General features: G+C 44.5%; 1 protein-coding gene and 1 pseudogene across 1 annotated transcript in view; one reads left to right on the forward strand and one right to left on the reverse strand.

Moving 5' to 3' along the window:
• PRKAG2 (protein kinase, AMP-activated, gamma 2 non-catalytic subunit) overlaps positions 1-24,419 on the forward strand; it is a 474,947-nt gene that overhangs the window by 238,713 nt on the left and 211,815 nt on the right. The gene's annotated exons all lie outside the window — the stretch shown is intronic.
• Positions 13-10,671, reverse strand: LOC102837164 (annotated as a pseudogene).

Here is a 24,419-nt window from a genome sequence, read left to right on the forward strand (position 1 = left end):
CTAAGTCAAAAGTCAGAGCTTCCACAGCATGGCCACAGCTTTGCAGATGCCACATTGTGATAGCTGAACTAGCACAGACCAGCAGAGATTGGAGCCGAGAGTGCCAGGAGGCCAGCCTTGGCAGCTTTCTGTGGTGCATCCTCATGGACATAGTAACAACCTGTCCCAGGCCCCAGTGACCGCAGCTAGAGAGTAGTTCATCACAGAGCAAGGATTCAAATAAGCAGCTGGGAGCAGACCCAGGAGCAAAACACTGACAACCCTCTTACCAGTCCAGGGGAGAGACGCAGCCTTGGAAGCAGAACAGTGGCTGAGGACAGGTGAATGTGCTGCACTCCTAGAGTAGACCGGTCCTGGAGAAATGCTGAGACAACAGCAGGTCTGATCACTAGAGTTCAGAGGAACAGAGCTTGGGCTCCGTGAGCACCGCAGACAACACTCAGCTTCCAGACCACCGCTATGTCTGTCCTTAGGGCTCAAGGTCACCCTCTGGAGACTTGTTTTTAGACAAAGCCTTCAATGCTGTTTGAACTTCCTTCCTTCATTAGCCCCTGAAATGGTTGAACATTGACTAGTTATTTTTGGCATATGACTTTGTATTCCTTCCACCTTCTTTTCATGCCTTCTGCATCATTCAGTAGTTTACCCATAGAATCCTTCAATGCTGTCATTCAAGACTTGAATTTTTTTTTCAATTCTTTCGGCTCAATAATACATGCCAAGTTTGTTCTTCCCTTTGGATTTTCTAACTCCAGGTCTTTGCATATTTCATTATAATACTTGACTTTGTCTTCCTGAGCTGTCCTTTGAAATGTTCTGTTGACTTTGTTTCATCCTTTCTTCCATTCACAGTAGCTTCTCTATGTTCAGGAGCAAGTTGTATTCTGAGTCTCTTGCAACTAAATGGCCTTTTCTTTTTATCTTAACTTTTTAATGAACTTTTGCTTTCTTCATGTAATTCATCTACTCTTTGTTCTTTAGTGTCCAGCACATCATATCTGCTTTTGAACTTTTATGTAAATTCAGGTAGGATATTCATAAGGTACTATTTTGGCTCTCATGCATGTGTTTTACTTTTCCTCAGCATCAACTTGAACCTGCATAGGGGTCATTGATGGTCCATTCCTCAGTTGGCCCTTAGCCTCTTTTGGCTAACGATATTGAGTTTCTCCATCATCTTTTTTTCACAAATATAGTCGATTTGATTCCTGTGTATTCCATCCGATGAAGTCCACATGTATAATGTCTGTTTATGTTGTTGAAAAAAAAGGTATTTGCATTGAATAACTCATTGTTCTTAGAAAAATCATGTGATCTCCAGCATTGTTTCTGTCACTAAGGCCATATTTTCTAATCACCAGTCTTTCTTTGGAGTCATGGTGTGGCACTGTAGGATAGGCACTGTTCTGCAAGTGCTTGTTTGAACTGCAAGGTTCGTGGTTCAAACCCACCAGTCAACTCTATACAGAATCACTATGAGTCAGAACCAACTCGATGACACTTAACAACAACAGCAATCCTTTTTTGTTTCCAACTTCCACATTCCAATCAGCAGTAATTATCAATGCATCTTGATTGCATGTTTGATCAACTTCAGACTGCAAAAATTCTTCAATTCATTCATCTTTGACAATAGTGGGTGGTGCATTAAATTGAAAAAAGTCAATTAACTGGTCTTCCTTGTAACATACAATGACTGTGTTGTACTTCGAGATAGATCTTGAAATGTTCTTTTTAATGATGAATGTAATGTCATTTCTCTTCAATTTGTTATTCCTTGCTTAGTAAACCATTTGGTTGTCTGATTCAAAATGGCCAACACCAGTGTATTTAGTTCACTAATGCCTAGGATATTGATCTTGGTTCATTTTTTTATGCCTTCCCACTTTTCTAGATTCTTACTTTCATGTTGTCATTATTGATGGATGTTTACTACGGTTTCTCCTCTTTTCGAGCAGTGCCCACATCAGCAAGTGAAGCTTCCAAAAGTTTTCCTCCACTCATATCATTAAAATCAGCTGTGCTTTGAGGAGGCAGCTCATCTCCAGTTGTATTGTGAGTGCCTTCCAACCTAAGGGGCTCATCTTCCAGCACTATATCAGACAGTATTCCCCTACCATTCATAAAATTTTCACTGGCCTATTTTTTTGATAGTAGGTTGGCAGGTCTTCCCAGTCTGTCTTAGTCTGGAAGCTCTGCTGAATCCGGTCCACTATAGATGACCCTGATGTTTTTTAAAATACTGGTGGCATTGTTCCTAGTATCACAGCAACACAAAAGCCGCCACAGTGCAATAAACTGACAGATGAGAAAGTATTGACAATGTCATTTTTTTTTAATGAGAGGATTTCAGCAACAGATCATGGGAGGAGGTTGAGAGGGAGTGGTGGGCTTCCTTTAGAGGTGTGCCTTTCTCTCTGCACCATGTAGTGTGTGAAATAGAGGCAGGGTAAGAGAAGAAAGCGGACCAGGCCACAGGAGGCCTGTGATGGTGTGTAAGAAGAGTTCAGGCTGGCCAAAAAGACAGCTTTGCTTTATTCTAGTTCTGAAGACTTCATCTCAAGTTCCTGCATTCATGGCCTGCAGACCCGAATCTAGGTTCCTAAGGAGACCCCTGGATCTGGTCCTCCCTTTCTGGCATCACCTCATGCCCCAGTCAAATCTTAACTGTCCTGGGCGCTGTGCCCTTAGGCCCATACTGGCCATTAATTCATGTGAAGGTCTTATTTCCTAGCAGTCGGAAGCAGGGCTCTCCCCTGGGAGTATGTTAATGCAGGACATTTGAGCCCGAGTGCCTCCATCCAAAGAAATAAATTATTGACAAATGGATTTTAAACTTCAAAGGTGCGTTGCAGATGAGCATTGCTAGCAGATGGGGAGAGAATTCAGATGCCCATAAGGACTCAGTAGGACAAGCATATTGGAGCAAACCTGGGGAGGCTGCTGGAATCAGTTGCACCCCAGCCCATCTGCTGTCAACGTTTCGGAAAGTCTGGCCAAAGAGTCAAACTACCTTCTTACGTCAGTGTCAGGATCCAACTCAGTATATTTTCATGGAACTTGTTGTTATGTGTCGTGGAGTCAGTTCTGATTCATAGCGACTCTGTACAGGGTTTCCGAGGCTGTAAATCTTTACGGGAGCAGAATGCCTCATCTTTCTCTTGCGGAACAGCTGGTAGTTTCGAACTGCTGACCTTGAGGTTAGCAGCCTGATTCGTAACCACTACGCTACCAGAGCTCCTTAGTATTTGTTAGAGCAGCACTAAATAGCTGAGCCACATGATCTAGCCTTGCAGAGGGAATCACGAGCTGCCCCATGGGCTCTGGTCTTCACCCAGAACCAAGGTTCCTCCCAGTGCCTCTGCCAAGTCACCCGGTCCTGGTGAGAAATACAGATTCCTGACCCCCACCCCAATGAGCAATTTCTCACTTCTGGGGAAGGGGAGAAGAATCTGCTGATTTAACAAGCCAAGTTTCCCAAACTAATGTGCGTGGAGTCATGGTAGGTCTTGGTCAAGCCCCAGAATAGAGGCAGTGGCATGTATCCAGCAGGCTCTGTGAAGCTAAGGTCCTGGTTCCCAGGCAGGGAAAGCTGAGGTCCACAGGATCTGTCACTTAACAACCACAACATTGGAGTCCTGAGGAGGCACTGTAGGATAAACATTAGTTTACTAATTGTTGTTGTTAAGCGCCATAGAGTTGATTCTGACCCATAGCGACCCTGTATAGGGTTTTGAAGGAGCAGCTGGTGAGCTTGAACCGCCAACCTTGCAGTTCAAACAGCTTTGCAGTCTGGCGCATTAACCCACAGTGCCACACCAGTTTACTAATAGCTAGGCTGAAGTTCAGACTCACCAGCTGTTCCTTAGAAACCCTATGCAGGGTCACTATTAATATGAACCAACTCGACAACACTTAACAGCAACAACATTGTAATAATCTAGGAGCCTGGTGGCACAGGGGTTAAGTGTTTGACTACTAACTGAAAAGTTAGTGGTTCATACCCACCAGCCACTCTGCATGAAAGGCTATGGCAGTCTGCTCCCGTACAGATTTATAGCCTTGGAAATCCTATGGCGAAGTTCATCTCTGTCTTACAGAATCTGTAAGTCAGAATCCAACTCAATGACAACCTCAATTAATCAAGGTCTCCGAATGATGCTGTTTTCGCTCAGCTGCTAAGTGAAAGGTTGACAGTTCAAATCCACGCTGTGGTGCTGTGCTGTGAAAGAAAGACCTGGTTAAATCGACTTCCAGAAGATTAAATTCCTTGAAATCCCTGTGACCCAATCCTACTCTTGACACACACAGGGTTGCCATCAGTCAGATGCAATGTAACAGCACTGGATTCTTGTGTTAATCTTGGGCGAGGCAAAATATTTGCAGGCATGGAAGTTTCCTATTAAGGTTTATTATTTTGCGATATGGGGGTACCAGTTCATAACAATTTATGGAGGAAGGTCACTGTCCACCCCTCGGGGCATCCCCAGTTGATCTCAAGCCTAACATTTCTCCAAGGACCTCTCGCTGTCTCTGCTTACTCCCTCCCCTTATGGTTCACAGCGCTTGCTCTCTGTGCACCAGGCTTACTTTCCTTTCCTTTTTTTTTTTTTTAAAGTTTTATTGTGAATTATGTGATAGTTTATATGAGAGAACATTAGTTTTACATTCATCCTATCATATATCATTTCATTGCCATGGTTACAATCCCCTCCGTGCATCATCAACCAACCAAAGGATATACCCTACAAGCCTGCCCCACAGTCATCAGCACGCAGCCTCTCTCCCTCTCTGGGTCTAAAGTCCCCAGCTGCTCCATCTCTGCACACCATCCTTTCTGCCTCCATCTCTGGTGTCACTGCTTCTCTGGGTAGGATCCCGCTCTGCTTTTCTCCCTTGATGATCCCAGGGACCTCCGCTCCTAGACTGCAAAGTTAATCATTCCCCTCCTTGCTACAAAACATCTACCTTTACATTTCCAACCCTCACAATCAGTCCTGATGACAATTATTCACTATTGTATCACAAGAGACATCCGCATTTCCTTTCATCAGCTCCACCCAGACAGATTGGATACTACTCAGTGGAGATTCTACCTACCTGCATGCCCTCTGAATCTAGGTTCCCTCTTGAAAGCTTGTAAGCCAGTCACTTCTTGCCTTTGTATTCCCCCCACCCCTCCAGCCCCCATTTTGGGTAGCCAATGGCCAAGTTGCCCATCCCTGTCTACTCTGTGTATGGAGGGACTGGGAGGAATAGTAATACTTTTTTTTTTTTTTTTCATAAGACATTCAAGGATTTTACTATTATTTACCCTCTTCAAGCTATACTTAGATCCCTGTATTCCAGAACCCTGTTGTTCCTAGGTTGAGTATGCATCACTATTTACCTCTGTCCCACTAGGCCATACAAATCAGTCTCAGTGTTCTCCTATCTATCTTGTTTTTCTGCCTCCTCCCCGTTTCTTGTATTGCCCTCCCCAACACCAAAATGAACCTCCCACCCCAACCCCATTATGGTTACCTTATATTCCATTAGTTCTTCCCTCTATTTAAGATAGTCTATTTTATCCAGTAATCTACCTGACCTTCCCACCACCTGAATCTCTGTTCTTCTGTATTTACCTTTTTTCACATTGTAATTGTTTTGATCATAGACTGACCTCCCAGATCCTCTGTTCTTATAATTTTATTCTGTTTGTGACTCTTTCATTTGTCTACTGAGTTCAGGTTAATGCTGCCATGTACGTCATTCTGTAGTTGTTGTGTGTTCTTGTTGGTTCTCAGTCCACAGAACTTCCTTTAGGATATTTTTCATAGCAGGGTTGGATTTGGCAAAATCCCTTAGCTTCTGCTTATCCTGGAATGTTTTGATTACACCATCGTATTTGATTGACAGCTTTGCTGGGTAGAGGATTCTTGGTTGGCAGTTTTTTTCTTTCAGGGTTTTATATATCTCTCCCCATTGCTTTCTTGCCTGCATGGTTTCTGTTGAGAAGTCCGAGCTTAATCTGATTTGTTTGTTTTTGTATGTTATATTTCTCGTTTCCCTAGCGGCTTTCAAAATGCTGTCTTTATTTTTTATTTTGGAGAGCTTGATTATTATATGTCTTGGTGATTGTCTTTTAGGGTCTGTCCATCCTGGGGTTCGCTGAGCTTCTTGAATACTTATCTTTTCACTTTTCTTGATGTTAGGAAAATTTTCTTCCAGAAGCTCTTCAACTATCTCCTCTATGGGCTTGTGTGATTGTTCCTGTTCTGGAATGCCAATAATTCTTATGTTATTCCTCTTCATGTTATCCAACATGAATCTTAGGCCTTCTTCTGATTTTTTTATCCTTTTTTGTATTTGTTCTATCTTAGTAGTGTTGAGAGATTTATCTTCTAGCTCACTAGTTCTAGCTTCTATCTCTTCAATTCTATTCCTTTGCCCTTTCAATGTATTGTCCATTTCTGATATTCTATTATTAATCGTTTGAACCACTTTCTGTAGGTTTTGAATTATTTCCAATGCTCTATCTATCTTATTTGATTGTTCCTATAGCACTTTCCTGACTTCTTTATTTTTCTCAACTGCATTGTATAGTGTTTTGATACCTTTTATAATCGTTTTTAGGAATTCCTTCTCAGGCATTTCCAAAGCCTGCCCATCTTCCAGTATGGAGTGTAGGTCTACTTACAACTCATTTGCCTCAGTCACTTTATCTCAGTCACTTTATCTCATGTGCAGATATGGTCATCTGCTTCTGTTTTGGGGGCATCTTTAGGGGTTATCTGTGGCATTAACACTTAGATGGGTGTGTATTTTGGTATTTTTTATGCTTTCTGAATGTCTCCATGTAGATGTGATCAGGAAATGGGCTTTCCTTTCACTCTTCTTCCTGAGAAGTTTCAAGATACCACTGTTGGTCGTTTTGACGTAACTTAGGATTTAATTTTTTACCTATTTTCTCTTGTCTGCTTGTCCTGCTCCACAATCCCCATTCAGGCCTTTTTTCTAGTTGAAACAGTTCAGGGCTGGCTGTGGCCGTTTGGTTTTAATTGGAAACTATCTCTTTAAATTTCTAGGAGATCTGTGCACATGCGTAGTAGAACCCTCCGAGGGTGGGGCTGGGGTGGCCAGTAGCTCAAGCACCCCTATAGTCACCAGAATGGAGGTGCGCAGACAGCAAGGGACTAATGAACAGCTACCAAAAAAAAAGAATGTCCACACCTTTATCTCAGCGGTTCTGCCAGGCGTCTGTGGCCGCTCCGATCCTTCCCCGACATGGTCTCACCCAAGATGGCGGCTCCTGGAGCAACCAAGCGTCCTGGACTAGAAAGCAATGGATTTCTTGCTTCTGCCACAAATTCCCCCAGCTGTAAGCCTTCCAACCTTCTAAGTATTCCTTTATATGTGGTTCAGAGTTCTGGGACCATCTCCTGAACCTGCTTGGTCGGGTATTCTGTGTTGTTGTTGGCAGAGCTCTGTACTACACATCCACCCGATCAGCCATCGTGTTTGTTGAATCACTTTCCTTTACTTTTAGTGATTTATGGCCACATTTGCTTTTTCCAGAAAAGAGTGTGTGACAGTCCTTCATCGTATGCTCCCTGGACTGTGACTGAATGGGTTCATATGTTTATTTCTGTCCCCTCCGCTCATTTCTATTGTCCAAGGATTAGAACTGAGGCTTATGTCCTTTATATCTCCTCCAAACACTTAATTAGACCATAGGTGTCCTGGTAATCTATATTGTTTCATTTACTGATTATTTCAAAGCAAAAATTGTCTGAAAGATTCCTTTACCATTTCTTAATTGAAAAATAAGCCTCTCTAAAAGAAAGGAGAACCTCTTTTGACAAGCCTCCTTGTAAGATAAAGGTTGCTGTAGCAACAAAGACAAGACTACTTCTCCCTGCCTCAATCCCAACAAAGCCTAGGCTTTTCTGTCTCCCCATGGTAACTCCTAGCTGCTCTTTCTCAGCAGGTGGCTGACACAGGAGCCACTGTGGCCTTCCCCCAGGCAGGCCACGCGCCCTTGCCTGTCCCTTGTTGGAGGGGGCCTGCAGGTGTGGCCTCACACAAGAGAGGAAGGCAGTCTTCCTGCTGGATTTCAGAGGAGGCTCCAAGGAGGACCCCTTCTCAGGAATATTATTAGTACAACTGTGCTTCTAGTATAACTAGCCCATTAGAGTTGTGCAAGAACATCCTACTCAAATGCAGGGTAGCTCTCACTCTTAGATAGGAGGTAGGAGGACAACCAGTAGGTGTGGGCAGGGCATCAGTTTCAGGGAAGGAGCTAGCCCTGACCTCAAACATAATTGGGTACTGTCTAGTATTTCTAACGCAAAGGTTATTTCCAAACTCATTCATTGGAGTCTACCAATAACCATTTGACTGTATGTAGTATACCTTGATTATAGGACCTTGTTGAAGAATTAGGGTTTGGTAGAATAATTACATCTTTGGATGCCTCAGAGGGCACCCAGTGGTCCAATTCTGGTACTTTCTCTTCTTCACAGGTGTGCAGGGGTAGCAGCAATCATCCTTACATTCGTCCTCCTATCGCCCCAAAGCAGACCCTGGGCAAGAGAGGGCTCTCAGGAAGCACAAGCAAGGAGTGGGATGAGGGACAGCAGTGAGAGAATGGCTGAAAGGGGGTCCTTAAGAAGCAGTCTCCCAGGTGGACACTTGGAGCTCAGTTTCATGGAGCTGGGTGGGGGGCTTCAGAACATGAAGGCTGAACATACATTTCTCCAGGGGGCTAAGTGCCCTCCTTTCCCAGGGTACCTTTCACACTGCCCAAGCAAGCTCCCTTGGCACCAAAGAAACTGCTCAGTGAAACAAACAGAGAACCATGGGTATCTGAGGAGGGAGGCAGTTGGTGTGTGTAGGAACTGCTCACCAGGCTGTAGGCAGACCTAGACTTGGCTGAGAAGATGATGATGATGACAGAGGCTGGCACCATAAGTCCTGGGCAGGAAGAACCTTTATAGTGTGCCCCTCTGCTGCTTCCTCAGTTACTATAGGCAGCCCCCAACCCCAGCTGTGGTGGCCTGGAGACAGGTCTGGCTGCACTGTGTGCCCTGATAGGTTCTGCCTGACTCGGAACCAGAGCTCAGTGAGTTGAAATGCCTGGGTCCCCTCAACAGCTCAGGTGTTGAGTTCAGCCCCACCTGGCACTGCCCACTATACTGTCCAGCCCCACTCTGCTGGGCCTACCTGCCCTGGAGGCATGGAGGTCACACTGACAGGCCCAGAAATGCTGGCATAGCCATGTGCCCATCTGCACAAGTTAGCGCACAAGGGATAGTCAGGCTACTAGCCCAGGCCACACGCAGTAGTGCTGCCCTCCTCTGCTCCTCTTGCCCACCGGCCACACTCAGCTCTAACGGTGCCTTGGCAGGCTATTTCCTTGGACCTTCTACCCTCTACGCACCCACCCATGAGTGGGTCAGTGTGTTGGCATGGCCCCACCTCAACACCACCCAGAGTTTCAGTGGGCTGAAGGACAAAGGGCTTTCTTCACCTTGTGCCAGGCCCTCCATGAGCTGCCTGTCCTGCCTTAGCTGAGCCATGAGTGTGAGCCCTTTGCTCTAACTGTGGAGCCCCTGGTTATCCTGGATTCACCACCCTGATGTCTCCCCACCCCCTGTGTCGATGGTCTCCTCTGTAGCCACTGACTGTTCTTCCATCTGGGAGATCCCCAAGGCAGGGTTCTTTGTCATCTCCTTCACAAAGAATGTGTGCCATGCTGGGTGAGCAGGAAAGAGGGGCTGGGCCTTGCATCATGTAGGCTGGGCTCCCCAGGACGCCCTCTATTGGGGAGAGCCACCCTACCCTGTACAGTGCAGTCGGGGCTCTGCTCTCTCCTAGCCCCAGTAACCTGAGTGATGGGGCAGGTTCTGATTACTTGATCTGAAAGGAATGGGGAGATTTGTCTCAACCTTGCCATTGCCTTGATCTCAAACTGACTTTTCAGACTGAGGTTCTAACACCTAAGACCCTGAGGTTCAAATATTTGAAAGTTAATAATGGAAGGTGAGGTGTGTGTGTGTGGGGGGTTTACCTGGAAACTTGGTGTATCTGTATGTAGCCTCCTGGGGTACATACAGGGGTAAGGAGAGCAGGCCCTTGTTCTGAGTGGCGGAAGAGTCCAAGTGTTTCAGGCTGCATGCTGCCAGGCGGGAACCCAGGCCCACAGAGCAGCCAGCCACACCCCACACCCCCTACCCCTACCCCTACCCCTACCCCAGGCTACAGAGTAGCCACTTTGCCACACCCACAATGAAGCCCCGATGGTGTAGCGCTAATCCCAGGGCTCAGTCCCCGTGGTCAGTCCTGGGGCTCCCCAACACTTCAGGAGCAGGATGTACCCACAAGGTCAGGAGCTATACTTCCCTAAAAGTACATCTAACTGTGCTGAAGCTTGTGGCACCTACCTCAGCCAGTGCTCAGACCATGGTGAAGACCCCCCCCCCCCCCACCTAGAAACCCATAGGAACCAAGTCACCCTGACACCTGTGGTGGAGTGATGAAGAGTGTGTGCTGAAGAGATTTGTCTGTTTTGCTAACAACAAAGAGCTGCTTTGGAGCCCTGGGGGGATAAAGCACTGGACCACAAGGTTGATTTGAACCACAGGGTCAGTGGTTCAAACTCACCAGCCGCTCCTCGGAAACCCCAGGCATGGTTGCTACGATTCAGAAAAGACTTTATAGTATATAACAACAAGAACGAATGGAAGTTCAGGTTATAAGTGAGTGGTGGTGATGGTGGTGGTGGTGGTGGTTATGTGTCATGAAGTAGGTTCTAACTCAGTGACCCTGTATAGGGTTTCCAAGGCTGTAAATCTTTATGGGAGCTGAAAGTTTCTTCTTTCTCCCTTAGAGCAGCAGGTAGATTCGAACTTTTCACCTTGTAGTTACCAGCCCAATTCATAACCCGCTATGCTACTAGAGTTTCTTTATAAGTAGGTGTTGTTGTTGTTATTAAGTGCCATCAAGTCAGTTCTGACTCATAGTGACCCTGTATAGGGTATCTGAGGAACAGTGAGTGGGTTTGAACTGATGACCTTGTGGTTCCCAGTCCATTGCTGATCCTACAGCACCATACTGGGAGTCCTTTATAAGTGGGTGATGGTTGTTGTTAAATGCCAAGTTGAGTTGGTTCTGACTCATAGCAACCCTGTGTAGGGTTTCTGAGGAGCAGCTAGTGAGTTTGAACCACCAACCTTGTGGTTCAGACTGAGCTTGGGGTCCCGTGCATTATCCCACAGCGCCACTCCAGGACTCTGAAAGTGGTAGAGTTATTGCTACAGTCAGCACACAATAATTTAATGAGGGCAGGGACCATTCCTCCTTCAAGGTGAGTTAGCAGAGAGTAAGCATTTGCCTATGTGTACAGAGCAGGGTCTCGGAGGGTGCCTGCCCATGTCATGTTGATAGACATTCTGTCACAGGACTTTCTTCAGGTAAGGGTTGATGGTGGTCAGTGGGTTGCAGGTAGAGGAAAGGAGAGCGAGCTTTGAGCCAAGACCTGTGAGAGCAGGTGGCCTTGTTGTAATTTACACAGCACAGGCGGCAGGCTCTGTGCCCAGAGGACACACCCTCCCCACACCCCTTCTCCTCGATGTCAGAGGCAGCAACCCCCTGGGTGTTTTGTAAATGTCACATTACCCTTGGTAGAACCTCTCAGATAACACAACTTGGCTTCTTAAAGCAAGGAATGTCTGATGTTTCCCTGCCCGCCTCCCTCCGGCCAGTTGACTATACAGGGTCTTGTGACTCTGGTCCCTGATCACACACATGCACCAGAGCCCAGAAGAAGGGACTGGCCCTAGCCACAGGATTCTTCCTTAGGAGGCCCTCAAAAGCAGTCTGTGAACCCGGGTCTTAGGGTTGGATGGCTGTATCTACACTGTCTTCACCTAACAGAAAGAAAAGTCATAGACTTAGGAGAGCTGTGACCTCCGGGGGTGGGGGTTAGGGAGAGGGGACAGGACAAAACACTATGAACAATTGTGCAATTGCAGAGAACCACAAGGAGAAGGTGGGCTGGAGATGAACCTTTTCTGTGGCCCCAGCACCTCCCTTCAGCCTGGCCAGCTAACCAAGCCTAGTGCACTGGAAAGCTGTGACTGCCATTGTGCTCAGGCCCACACCAGCAGCCCAGTGCAGAATACAGTCAGACTGGAGAGCTGCTAGTGAACAAAGAAGCATCAGACCCTGCCCTGAGGAGCTGCGCTACCAGCATCTCCACCCAAAGCTATTGAGTGTGAGTCTAGGCAGACATGAAGATCTGTCATAGGACCTACTCCCTCCGCCTCCTTCAGAGCCTCTATTGGGAGGGGTACAATTTTTTTCCCTTTTCTCAACCTAATCGTTAACCATTCTCCTACCCCTATCCCTTCCCCTTCTCAGGAGGACAGGAGAGAGGAGGGGGTACTACAGTGACCATCCAGGCTCCTTAGCCTACAAGACACCAAAGCCAAGACACAACTTTGTTTTGCGCCCAAGGGAGGGAGTCAGTTTCTCATTTCAGTTGAGCATGTCTTGGGCCTTAGGCCGAGGCAGCGACTCCAGTACAGCACTTGACTGTGCCCCCAACACCCTGCCTATCCCCAAGGCCTAAACAAAATGGCATGAAGGCTCCCCACTAGCCACACAGACCCTGCTCAACTCAGAGTTTTTTTTTAAAGTCAGGCTAACTGAGGTATCTAATTTACATATGGTAAAATGTACGTTTTTCCATGTACAGTTCTGTGTGTTTTGATAAGCATGTACACTTGTATTATTACTGCCATCACTACTAAAACAGAGGACACTTCAAACCCCTCAAAAAAACTTCTACATACCCCCTCTGTAGTCAACTCCTCCCTGATCCTCCATCCCTGACAGCTACTGATAATTTTTTCTGATCCCTGTAATTTTGTTTTTCCAGAATTTCTTATAATGGAAAACTACACTTTGAGTCTGGCTCCTTTGACTTTTTTTTTTTTTTTTTTTTAATTCATCGGTGTTGTTTCATATGCCCATAGTTCCTTTCTTATTTTATTGAGTCATATTGTATCATAGGAGTCCTTGTGTTGCGCTGTGGGTTAATGCGCTGATTTGCAAAATCATTTGAACCGACTCTATGGCACTTAACCATCAGCAACAATTCTATTATATGAATGTACATGTTTGTTCGTTAATTAACCAAAGGGCATTTGGCGTAGTCCTAGTCTCTGTCCATTATGAATAAAGCCACTATCAACATTCATACTCAGGTTTTTGTATGTCTCGTAGGGAAGTATCTAAGAGTGGCATGGCTATGCTGTATAGCAAATGTGTGTTTAACGTCATAAGAATCTGTCTAACTCTTTTCCAAACTGGCTGTACCATTTTGCATTCCCACCAGCAAAGCGTGAGCCCCAGTTGTTGCACATCCTTGCCAGCATTCCGTGCTTTGTTTTGAAGTTTAGTTAGTCTGAATAACATGTATTTGTATCTGTTACTGATTGAAGTGTGTCCCCCACCAAAATGTGTATTGTAAATTCTAACCTTTCTGCCTGTAGTTATCATTTCATTTCAGAATGGGTTATCTTTGTTATGTCAATGAGACAGAATTAAGTGTATGGTGCTCTTGAGTCAGTTTCTTTTGAAATATAAAAGCAAGCTAAGGAGAGATGAGATAGAGAGATGCTAAATCACATAAAGATTGCCCCAGAGCAGAAACTCAGAAGAGACAAGCTTCCTCCAGGGTTGACACAGAGATAAAACCTCTACTAGATCCGGCATCCTGAATCTGGATTTGTAGACTCCTAAACAGTGAGGAAATAAATTCATTTGTTAAAGCCATTTATCTACTATGGTTTTACTGTTATAACAGCACTAGGGAACTGAGACAGAATTTGGTACAAAGAGTGAGGTGCTGCTCTGACAAATATTTAAAATGTGGAAGTAGTTTTGAAATTGGGAAGGTTTTAAGGTGCCTAACAGTAAAAGCCTTTGTGTCATTGTTAGGTGCCGTCCAGTTGATTCCAACCCATAGTAACCGTATGCACAACAGAAGGAAACACTGGCTGGTCCTGTGCCATTTTCACAACTGTTGTTATACTTAAACCCATTGCTGCTGCCATTGCGCCATTCTATCTCATTGGGAGTCAGCTTCTGTTTCTCTGACCCTCAGCTTTACCAAGCATAATGCCCTTCTCCAGTAGCCGTACCCTCCTAATAATATAACTTAATTATGAGAGACCAAATCTTGCCATCCTTGCTCTTAGGGAGCATTCTAGCTGTACATCTTCCAACAAAGATTTATTTGTTCTTCTGGCAGCCAATGGTACTTTGAATATTCTTCTCCAACACCTTAACTCAAATGTACCAATTCTACAATCTTCCTTATTCATTGTCCAACTTTCATATGCATATGAGGCTATTAAAAATACCATGGCTTGGGTCAGGTGCACCTTAGTTCTCAAACTGGTATGTTTGCCCTTGAACACTTTAAAGAGGTCTTGTGCACTTGTCTAGTACAGTACATCTTTTGTTATCTTGACTGCTGCTTTTGTGATTGCGGATCTAAGAAAAATGAAGTCTATGACAGTTTCAAACTTTTCTCCATTTATCATGATGTTATTTATTGGTCCAGTGGTGAGGATTTTTGTTTTCTTTACATTAAGATGCAATCCACACTAAAGGCTATGATCTTTCATCTTCATCAGTAAGTATTGTAAGTCCTCTTTGCTTTTTGCAAGCAAGATTATATCATCTGCATATCACAGGTTATTAAGGAGTCTTCCTCCAATCCTGATGTCACATTCTTCTTCATATATTCCAGCTTTTTGGATTATTTGCTCAGCATGCAGAGTGAATAAGTGTTATGAAAGAACACAACCCTGGCACACACCCTTCTTGATTTTAAACTATTCAGTATCCCCTTGTTCTGTTCAAACAACTGCCTCTTAGTCTGTGTACATGTTCTTCATGAGCACAATCAAGTGATCTGGGATATCTATTCTTTTCAGTGTTAGCATAACTTGCCATGATCTACACAGTCAAAAACCTTTTCATAGTAAATAAAGCACAAGTAAACATCATTCTGGTAAAAGCCTAGAGTGCCTAAAAGAGTTGTTGTTGTTAAGTGCCATCGAGTCAGTTCCAACCCATAGCGACCCTCTAGAGGGTTTCCAAGGAGTGACTGGTGAGCTTGAACCACCAACCTTGCTGTCCAAACCAACTTTGCAGTCTAGCGTATTAACTTACAGCACCACACCAGGACTCTGCCTAAAAGAGTAGAAAGGCAATTCTGGTAAGGGTTCTAGGAAAGGAGGAGAGTTATAGAGAAAATCTCTGTCATCTTAGAGAATACCAGTAACCAAATGTTGCTAGAAATGTGGGTGTTAAACATACTTCTGGTGAGGCTTTAAGGGAAAATAATGAACATGTAACTAGACAGTGGAGGAAGGATGCTGCTTGTTAGGCAGTGGCAAACAACTTGTCTGAATTAAGTTCAAATGTTTGATAAAAGGTAGAACTTTAAGTGATGCACATGAATATTTAACTGAGGAGAATTCTAAGCAAGATCTTAAAGAGATCATTTGGTTTCTCCTTGCTGCTTATAGTAAAACTGTGAAAGGAAAGAGATGGACTGAAAAATGAACTGGGCAAAATGAAAACAAAACTTAAGGATTTGGAAAATTCCATTGTACAAACTAAGGGGACGTGTCCTAGACTAATTACCAAGGATGAGGCGACATAATCTTGTGTTAAACCTGTGACTGATGGATCTGACCAACTACCATAGCAGAAAACTTATCAGCTTAGGCTGAAGGAGACAGGAAAAGAAGAAAAGAACATTATCTGCCTTTTGGAATTCTTCCAGCAGGAAATAGGACAAGGAAGCTGCATCTTCCAAGAAGAGGACCATCCCTGGAGCAGCTCTGAGATCAACAGAACCCTTGGAAGGAGTATGGGAAACAGGGCCTTGTCAGTTTCAAAGGGTGAGGCCATAGCCTTCTAGGTTTTAAAGAGTATGATCTTTAACAACTTAGTTTTGGAGTGTGGGGCTACCATTAAAATGTGCCAAAGGGATGGAGCTGCCACCCAAAGCTGAGGGGATAGGGCTGCCATGCCAAGGGATATAGGAACAAAGCCTGCTGGGGACAAGGGGGTGAAGTTGCCACTCACATGGACTTGGAGATGAGGCTGTCCAAATCCAGGGAAGCAGAGATACCATCTCAGTGGGCCATTGGTCTTCCACCCAGAATCCAGAGAACATGGCCAACACTCATAGACTGGAAGGAGAACCATTAGCCAAGTATTTTTCAAGGATTCATTTTAAGGCTTGAGAGCTTAATATAATTTGTTTTGCTGGTTTGGGGACTTGTTTGGTGCCTACTATCCTTTCTTTCCCTCAAGTTTCTCCCACTTGAAATGTGCCTATTCCACCCTTATACTTTGGAAACATAACTGGTGCTTTAGATTTCACATGTCCACAGTAGAGGAATTTTGCCCCAGAATGGAATATACCTGGAATCTCACCCGTATATGATTTAGATGATTCAGAAGATGAGATTTTAGACATAGAGTTGATTAAAATTTGGGGGATGACACGATGGGGTGAATGTATGTTGCATATGATAAGAGCATGAATTGGGGGGGGCAGCTAAAGGTAGAATGTTATGAAGTATGCCCCCCAAAATGTGTTATAAATCCTAACCTCTATTCCTGTATTGTAACCCCATTTAGGAATGGGTTGTCTTTGTTATGTTAATGAGGAAGGATTAGGGTATATTTTGAGTCAGTCTCTTTTGAGGTATGTAAAGGATTGGACAGGGAGCAGAGAGCAGATAATGACCAGAGATGCCAAGCCACATGAAGATTGCCCAGGAGCATAAACCCATCCCTATTTGAGAAAGAAAACCTTCCCCCAGAGCTGGCACCCTGAATCTGGACTTGAAACCTCCTAAACAGTGCGAAAATCAATCTCTGTTTGTGAAGGTCATCCACTTGTAGTATTTGTGTTATAGCAGCGCTAGAGAACTGATGTGGCACTGTGGGTTTATGCACTGGACTGCAAAGTTGCTTTGAACTGCAAGGTCAGGGGTTCAAGCTCACCAGCTCCTCCTCAGAAACCCTATACAGGATTGCGATGGGTCAGAATCGATCCGATGACACTTAACAGCAACAACAGCAGAGAACTAAAACTCCTGATACAGTAGTGGGTTACACATCGGGCTGCTAACCACAAGGTCAGCGTCCTAAATTCACAAGCCACCCATGAAAAAGATGCCATCCCATTGGGCCTGGATGACAGAACTGCTTCCATCAAGTTTTACAGCCTCGAATACCCTATACAGAGTCACTATGAGTTGGAACCAGCTCAATGGCACACAGCAGCAACATTAGATAATTATGATTTATTTTATTGTAGTTTAAATTTGCATTTTCTAATGGCAAATGATCTTACACGTGTTTTCATTTGCTTATTTGTCATCTGGAATCCTGGTATGGCACTGTAGGATAAGCACTGAACTGCTAGCTGCAAGGTCAGTGATCCAAACCCACCAGCCCTTCTTGAAAACCCCATACAAGGTCGCTAAAAGGTGAAACCAACTCCACAGCATTAAACAGTAAATATCTGTTCTTTACTGAATTATCTGTTCAGATCTCTGTCCATTTTTTATTGAGTTGCTGTTTTTCTTACTAAGTTTTGAGAGTTATTTGCGTAGTCTGGATACAGGTAAGTCCTTTGTCAGACAGGTGTTTTGCAAATATTTTCTTTTAGTCTGTCATTGTCTTTTATAATCTTCTGTCTTTTTAAGAGCTTTGATTTTAAACATGATGAAGTCAGATGTGTCCTTTGTTATTTTAAGGAAAATAGTTGAATACTTTGTGGAACATGTAACCGAGTGGACACTATGGGATGGATATGGGAGATACAGGGTCAAATCAGAAGAGAACAGATATGTAAAGAAATAGTCACAGCATACTGTAATTTTATAACGTTGGAATATACAAGGTGCATAATAAGGAGGGATAATGAGCTCTAGAAAATCAATGACGGGTTTATAAATGATGAACTTAGCTAACAATAGAAGCTGAAGCTGTGGAGTGAATCAGAAGATAAATGGGGAAAAACCTGCTCCCCTTGGCAAGGCACTCCTCACACACCAATTATAGAAACCTAACGAGACAAGCACAAAGGGAAAATTATGTGGAGGCATAGTGTACTCGCTCTGATACAATGGAATCTGGCTTCATGGCACCTTCCTGACACCTGTTCCTCAACAGCTACTTACCTTCATCAAGTTGGCCAAGCACAATGAGGTGTGAAGTCTTTGAAGTGAAGAAGGTGCATGGAAAGAATGAGCCCAGAGATGGAATTGTCAATGGGGTATTTGGAAGGAAGTAGGGAACATTCTACCCTAAATCATGCAAATAGGTAGCCAACATCTGTTGTTGTTGTTGTGTGCTGTGGAGTCGGTTCCGACTCATAGTGACCCTGTACAGGGTTTCCGAGGCTGTAAATCTTTATGGAAGCAGAAAGCCTTGTCTTTCTCCCGCAGAACAGCTGGTAGTTTCCAACTGCTGACCTTGCGGTTCGCAGGCCGATTCATAACCACTACACTACCAGAGCCAACATCTACCATCCATAAAACCAAATCTAACAAAGGTAATTATTATGTGGCAGACATTGAAAACAAGAGGGATCTCTCCCCCACTGCCTTCTGGTTGAGTTGTTGCCTCTTTATTTAAAACACAATAAAAAAATTCAGGTGTGATTATGTGATCTTTTGGAAGCGTAGTACTTACGAATCGGGCTGCTGGCCTCAAGGTCGGCAGTTCTAAACTACCAGCTGTTCCACAGAAGAAAGATGAGGTTTTCTGCTTCTGGAAAGATTTACAGCCTCGGAAACCTTGTACAGGGTCGCTGTGAGTCAGAACCGACTATACGGTACTTAACAACAATCCTCAGAATTATTATTGTGAGCAGAGGTGAATTCTGGATTGAAATTCAGGGTTGTCTTTAGAAAGATAAAGCCAACACATCTATTTGTGCAGGGAGAACTGAATTCCCCTTATTTTCAGCTTTTCCTTCTTTCCTCTTCCTTCTCCATGGAAAATCTCCTCATTAATCACAGGAGACAGATACCCACTAGAATTTATACCCCTTCCTTGTGGCGGAACCAGACGAGCCAGAGCTCAGGACAGCACTGTGGAAACCAGGCAGGTGGTAGATGCTGGGCATCAGAGCCTGCCTAGCCTTGTCCACATCTTGCTGGTCCTGCATACTGAGTGCCCATGGGTGATGTCAGGTGATGTGTTGACTCAACACTGTTGAGTCAACAGAGCCACAGGGGTGCTGTGTTGAAGTCCCATGGCAGTTGGCAGCCAACACCACTCCAAGGAGGGAATGCCCGAAATACTGCCAGTTGCTACCTGCCCACAGAGACTCAGCAGGAAGTGGAGGTGGGCAAGAGCTAGGGCTAGAACTCTGGCAGATGTTATACCCAGCTACGGATGGCTGTAGCCCCAACCTAATCTGGGAGCATGGCCATCCACAGTGCAGACTTGGCATGGCTCCTGTGATCCACATTTCAGGGTGCCCCCATCTCCCCAGGATCTGTGGCCCTGGACATTACATCATATGTCTCAGAGCAGGAACGTGGGCTCAGAGCCCTTCCCAGAACACCCACAGCCCTCGTACCCACTGAGCCAAGAGCTAGAGGGCATGGTGGGCTAAAACAGCTAGGATAGTCCATTGGCTGGAGCTCTAGGGATGGGTCCTGTGCAGTCCATGTGGGTATGAGAGTATCCAATGGGTTCTGAGCAAATTCAAATAGCAGAATGGTCAAAAAGTATAGGAAAAACTCAAAACACTTTTCCAATAGAAAAAAAAATGTGTCCTGGAAACCCAAGTAGGGCCAAGTATGGTGGTGTAGTCTCAGCTTCTGATTTGGTCACCACAGTGCAGGACCGTGTTCAGTCCTTGGTCTCCCACAAGGGATCCTTCAGAGCCTTCTAAGTCTGGGGTTCAGGCTCCATGTGAATGACACCACCCCTGTTGGAAGCTGAGGGAGTGGGAAGCGGTCCCCATTCAGAAATATCAACTAGGAAAGTGTTGGGGAGTCTTTGGAGCATAGTCTTAACCTGGGTTTCAAGGAATTAGAATGACCCTGAAGACATTTCAGAAGGAGAGGGTATTAATGTTTTTATCAGTGTTTTATTGATTGATTTTATTAGATTATCCAAAGGGCCGTTGTTGTTGTTAGGTGGCATGGAGTTGATACCAACTTACAACAACCCTATGCACAGTAGAAGGAAGCACTGCCCAGTGCTGCACCAACTTCACAGTCATTGCTACGCCTGAGCCCGTTGCTGCGGCCATTGTGCCAATCCATCTTTTTGGGGGTCTTCCAATTTTTCTCCATCCCTCCACTTTGCCAAATATGGTATCCTTCTCCAAGGACTGGGCACTCCTGATAGTATGTCCGAAGTATGAGAGATGAAGTCTGGCCATCCTGGCTTCCAAGAATGTACTTTTCCCATTCTGGCTATACTTGTTCCAACACAAATTGGTTTGTTCTTTTAGCAGTCCATGGTACTTCTAATATTCTTTTAAACTTAATATACTTGTAATATTTAATATGTTATTACTCCAAACCACAACTCAGCTGCATCAATTCTTTTATGGTCTTCTTTATTCACTTTCCAACTTTCACATGCATATGAGGTTATTAAAAATATGATGGTTTGGGTTAGACACACCTTAGTTCTGAAAATGACATCTTTGCTCTTCAACACTTTAAAGAGGTCTTATGCAGCAGGTTTGTCTCAAACAATACATTGTTTGAATTCTTGACTGATGCTTCCCGGAGTGTTGATGGCTGATCTGATCTGAACAAAATGAAGTCTTTGACAACTTCAATCTTTTCTCCATTTTATACAGATACTATTTATTGGTCCAGTGATGAGAATTTTTGTTTTCTTTATATTGAGATGCAAACCATCCTGAAGGCTGTGGTCTTTGGCCTTCATCAGTAAGTCTCCTAAACCCTCTTTGCATTCAGCAAAGGGTCCTAGAACGCGAAAAGTTTAAAAACCACTCCCTTCATAGTTCTAGGGAAGTATTTCCCAAGCAGATAGAGTAGTAAACAGGTGGTTGCTGACCAAAAATCCTAAGAGGAACTAGAGATAGCATAAGCTGCCACCATCTGTGTCCACATCCCAGGTACAATGCAAGGAAGGAGAGAGGGGGTGAGAGGTCATGTAGTTCTCTTGTTAGCAGCAGGGTGGTGTGGAATGGGGGGGTGGGGGTGGGCAGCCACATAGTCCCTTTGTCAGTACATGGTGTTCACAGACAGAGCTCTGCTGACACAGACTCTGGAGCTTGGAGGCTGTGTGAGCTTCTCTCAGTCCCATCTCAGCAAGGTTATCCAAGTTTCCCTGGTTCCAACTCCTGTGCTCTACTTGTGTGTGCTGGATAGATTGTGATACTGTATTATACATGGGCATCTCAGAGAAATCGGGGTCAGAATGGCTTGCCTGAACATGCAGCAAGATGTGAGACTGACTGAAGAACCCATCCAACCAGGTCAGAGGCACCCAGAAGGCATCCTGGGGCCGGGACCAGAAAGCCTTCTAGCTGCCCAGAGCTATCTCCAGTGGAGGTCATGGGGATGAAAACGCCCCAGTCTCACATTGAATTGGTGTCCTCCTCTGATTTCCTTTCTTTTCAGGAAAGGCCAGTTCTACACTCGCCTGGTTGGAACCCCATCCTTTCTTCCTCCTGTCCTTCCCAGATCCATTAGGAATTAAGAGTAAGCTCAAGTGTGGCCAGACGAAAGCCACTGAGCTTTCAAGATACTCTTCATTCTGAGCCAGGAGTCCAGAAATGCCACAACTGAGAGAGGGCCCAGGGAGCATGGGGAGGACACCACAGGGAGAGAAACTTGCCATTAGGGTACTAGTGAGTCTGCAAACAAGGTCTCCAAGTTCCTTGACGCAGCCAGCTGGAAATGAACTGGAGCCTCTTGGAGGAACTGGTGGTGGCTGACACACGCTGATACCCAGGGACTCAGTAATCCAGGGAGTCTCAGCATGGGATTGTAGTTGAATGCAGGAAGAATCATTTCTACCAGAGACCAAGCAGGGGACTTGGAACTCAGAAAGAAAGGAAGTTGCTCTCCAAAAGAAGGGAGCTATAAAGAAGAAGACCAAGACCCTGTGAACACACTGCTATGAAGAATGACAACCGGAATTCGTTGTCATTAGCCATCAAAGAAATGCAAATCGAAAGCACAATGATATACAATTTCATTCCCACTAGGAATCCTGTAGGATAAACACTGGACTTCTAACCACAAGGTCAGCGGTTCAAACCCAGCATCTGCCTCTTGGAAGCCCTAGCCATAACCGATGCATTAACACTTACCAACAACAAACTGGTAATATAGTAATAAAAATATAGTAATAAAAAGCAAAATAACAAATGTTGGTGAGGAAACTGGACTCCTTTCCCATGCTGGTGGGAATGTAAAATACTACAGTCATTGTAGAAGAGTATGGCAGTTCCTCAAAAACTAAAACTAGAGCTACTGTGTGATCCAGTAGTTGTACTGCTAGAAATATACCCAAGGGACTTGAAAACAGCAACAGGGACAGACATATACATACACATCAATCTTCATTGCAACATTGTTCACAATGCTTCAAAACTGGAAATCATCTAAATGCCCATCAATGAATGAATGGATAAACCAAATGTGGTATACAGTGGAAGTCCTTGATTCATGTTACTCAGATGGAACTTGAAGACATTGTACTGAATGAAATAAGTCATTCACAAAAAGACCACTCTTGTACCACTTCACTTACATAAAAAGGTAACAGCCTAAAGCACAGAGATCGGAGTTGATCAGTGGTTACCAGGGCTGAAAGGGAAGGGAAGAGGGAGAGGGAGGTTATTGCAAAAGAAGCACTAAGTTTCTGTTTATGAGAATGGGAAATTTGCATTGATTAAGGGTAAGGGTTACGCAGCCAATTAATGTAATTGATATGTAAAGAGTCAAACAGGCAAATGTGTGATTATTGTTTGGTGTAAGTCTTATCAAGTCAGTTCTGACTCATAACCCTGTACAGAGTTTCCAGAGCTTTAAATCTTCAAGGAAGCAGAAAGCCTTATCTTTCTTCCAAGGAGTTGCTGGTGGGCTCGAACTACTGGCTTGTGGTTCACAGTCCAGTGCTTAATCATATTGTTACAGCAGTTTTAGATTCATGGTCAAAGAAACCGAGGCCACTCAGAGAGGTGAAGCAGAGTTTCAGATTTTATTAAGCCAGCTGACTCAGAGGAGCTAAATTCTCCAGATTCTGAGCCCCGAATGGAGGGCAACAGGGGCCTCTGTGGGGTCAGAGTCAGGGAGGGGCCAGGCTGCATACCTGTTTGAGGGCGGGAAAGCCAGGGGGATTGGTCCCATTTGGTGACCTGATTAGCATTTTAGCTTGCCTCCTGAGTGGAGAGGGCAGTGAATGATTTTTACCTTTTCCTGTTCAGTGTGGAGCCACTGCGCTCCCAAAATGAGTGGGTTTTTTTAAAGAGGAATTGCTGAGGTTTTTTATGATGAACCAAACACCTTGTGGTCAGGGTTTAATAGAACATCTTAAGTAATTCACCTAGTATTGTTTGTGGTGTTCTGTTCTACCTCCTAATACCTTGTACAGTATCTAGGGTTTTAAATGCTTACAAGCAGCTATCTAAAGTACAACTGGTTTTTCTTCACCTGGAGCAAGGATGAGGAAGATCAAGAGATAGTAGTAAAAATACAATGTGTGACTAACTCCCTCCTTTGTCATCAGACCAGAAGAACTGGATGGGTGCTCAGTTACCTTTCCTGTACATTTTGATCAAAGATGCTATAAAAGAATCCGGATCAAAGGCAGGGAATATGGAAGAGAATTTCAGATTCTTATGGAATCCAGATTTTCTAGAGCTATTAAGATTGAATGAAACACGGGACAGTGAATTTATGGAAGGGAACATTGTTGTTGTTGTGAAGTGCCGTCCAGTCGTTTCCAACCCATAGCGACCCTGTATAGGGTTTTCAAGGAGCAGCTGGTGAGCTTGAACCGCCAACCTTGCAGTTCAAACAGCTTTGCATTCTGGTGCATTAACCCACAGCGCCACAGCAGGGCTCCGGAATGGAACATAGGGGGGAACAATTAGGAAAAAGGAGGACAAGAATGGTTGCATAGTTTGAAGAATGCCTTCAATGTCACTGAATTATACATGTAGAAATTGTCGGGGTTTTGTATGTTTAGGTGAATATAAGTTATTTTAGAAGTATATTATCTGTAAAATGAGAGGAGGTAGTTAATGGTTCTAAAACGTCACTGACCACCTGAATCACCTGGGGCAATTGAGAAGAAAGCCCAGACCTCCCTTCCACCACCAA

Source organism: Chrysochloris asiatica, unplaced genomic scaffold (assembly GCF_000296735.1).
Source record: "Chrysochloris asiatica unplaced genomic scaffold, ChrAsi1.0 scaffold00249, whole genome shotgun sequence".
NCBI classification, from domain to species: domain Eukaryota; kingdom Metazoa; phylum Chordata; class Mammalia; order Afrosoricida; family Chrysochloridae; genus Chrysochloris; species Chrysochloris asiatica.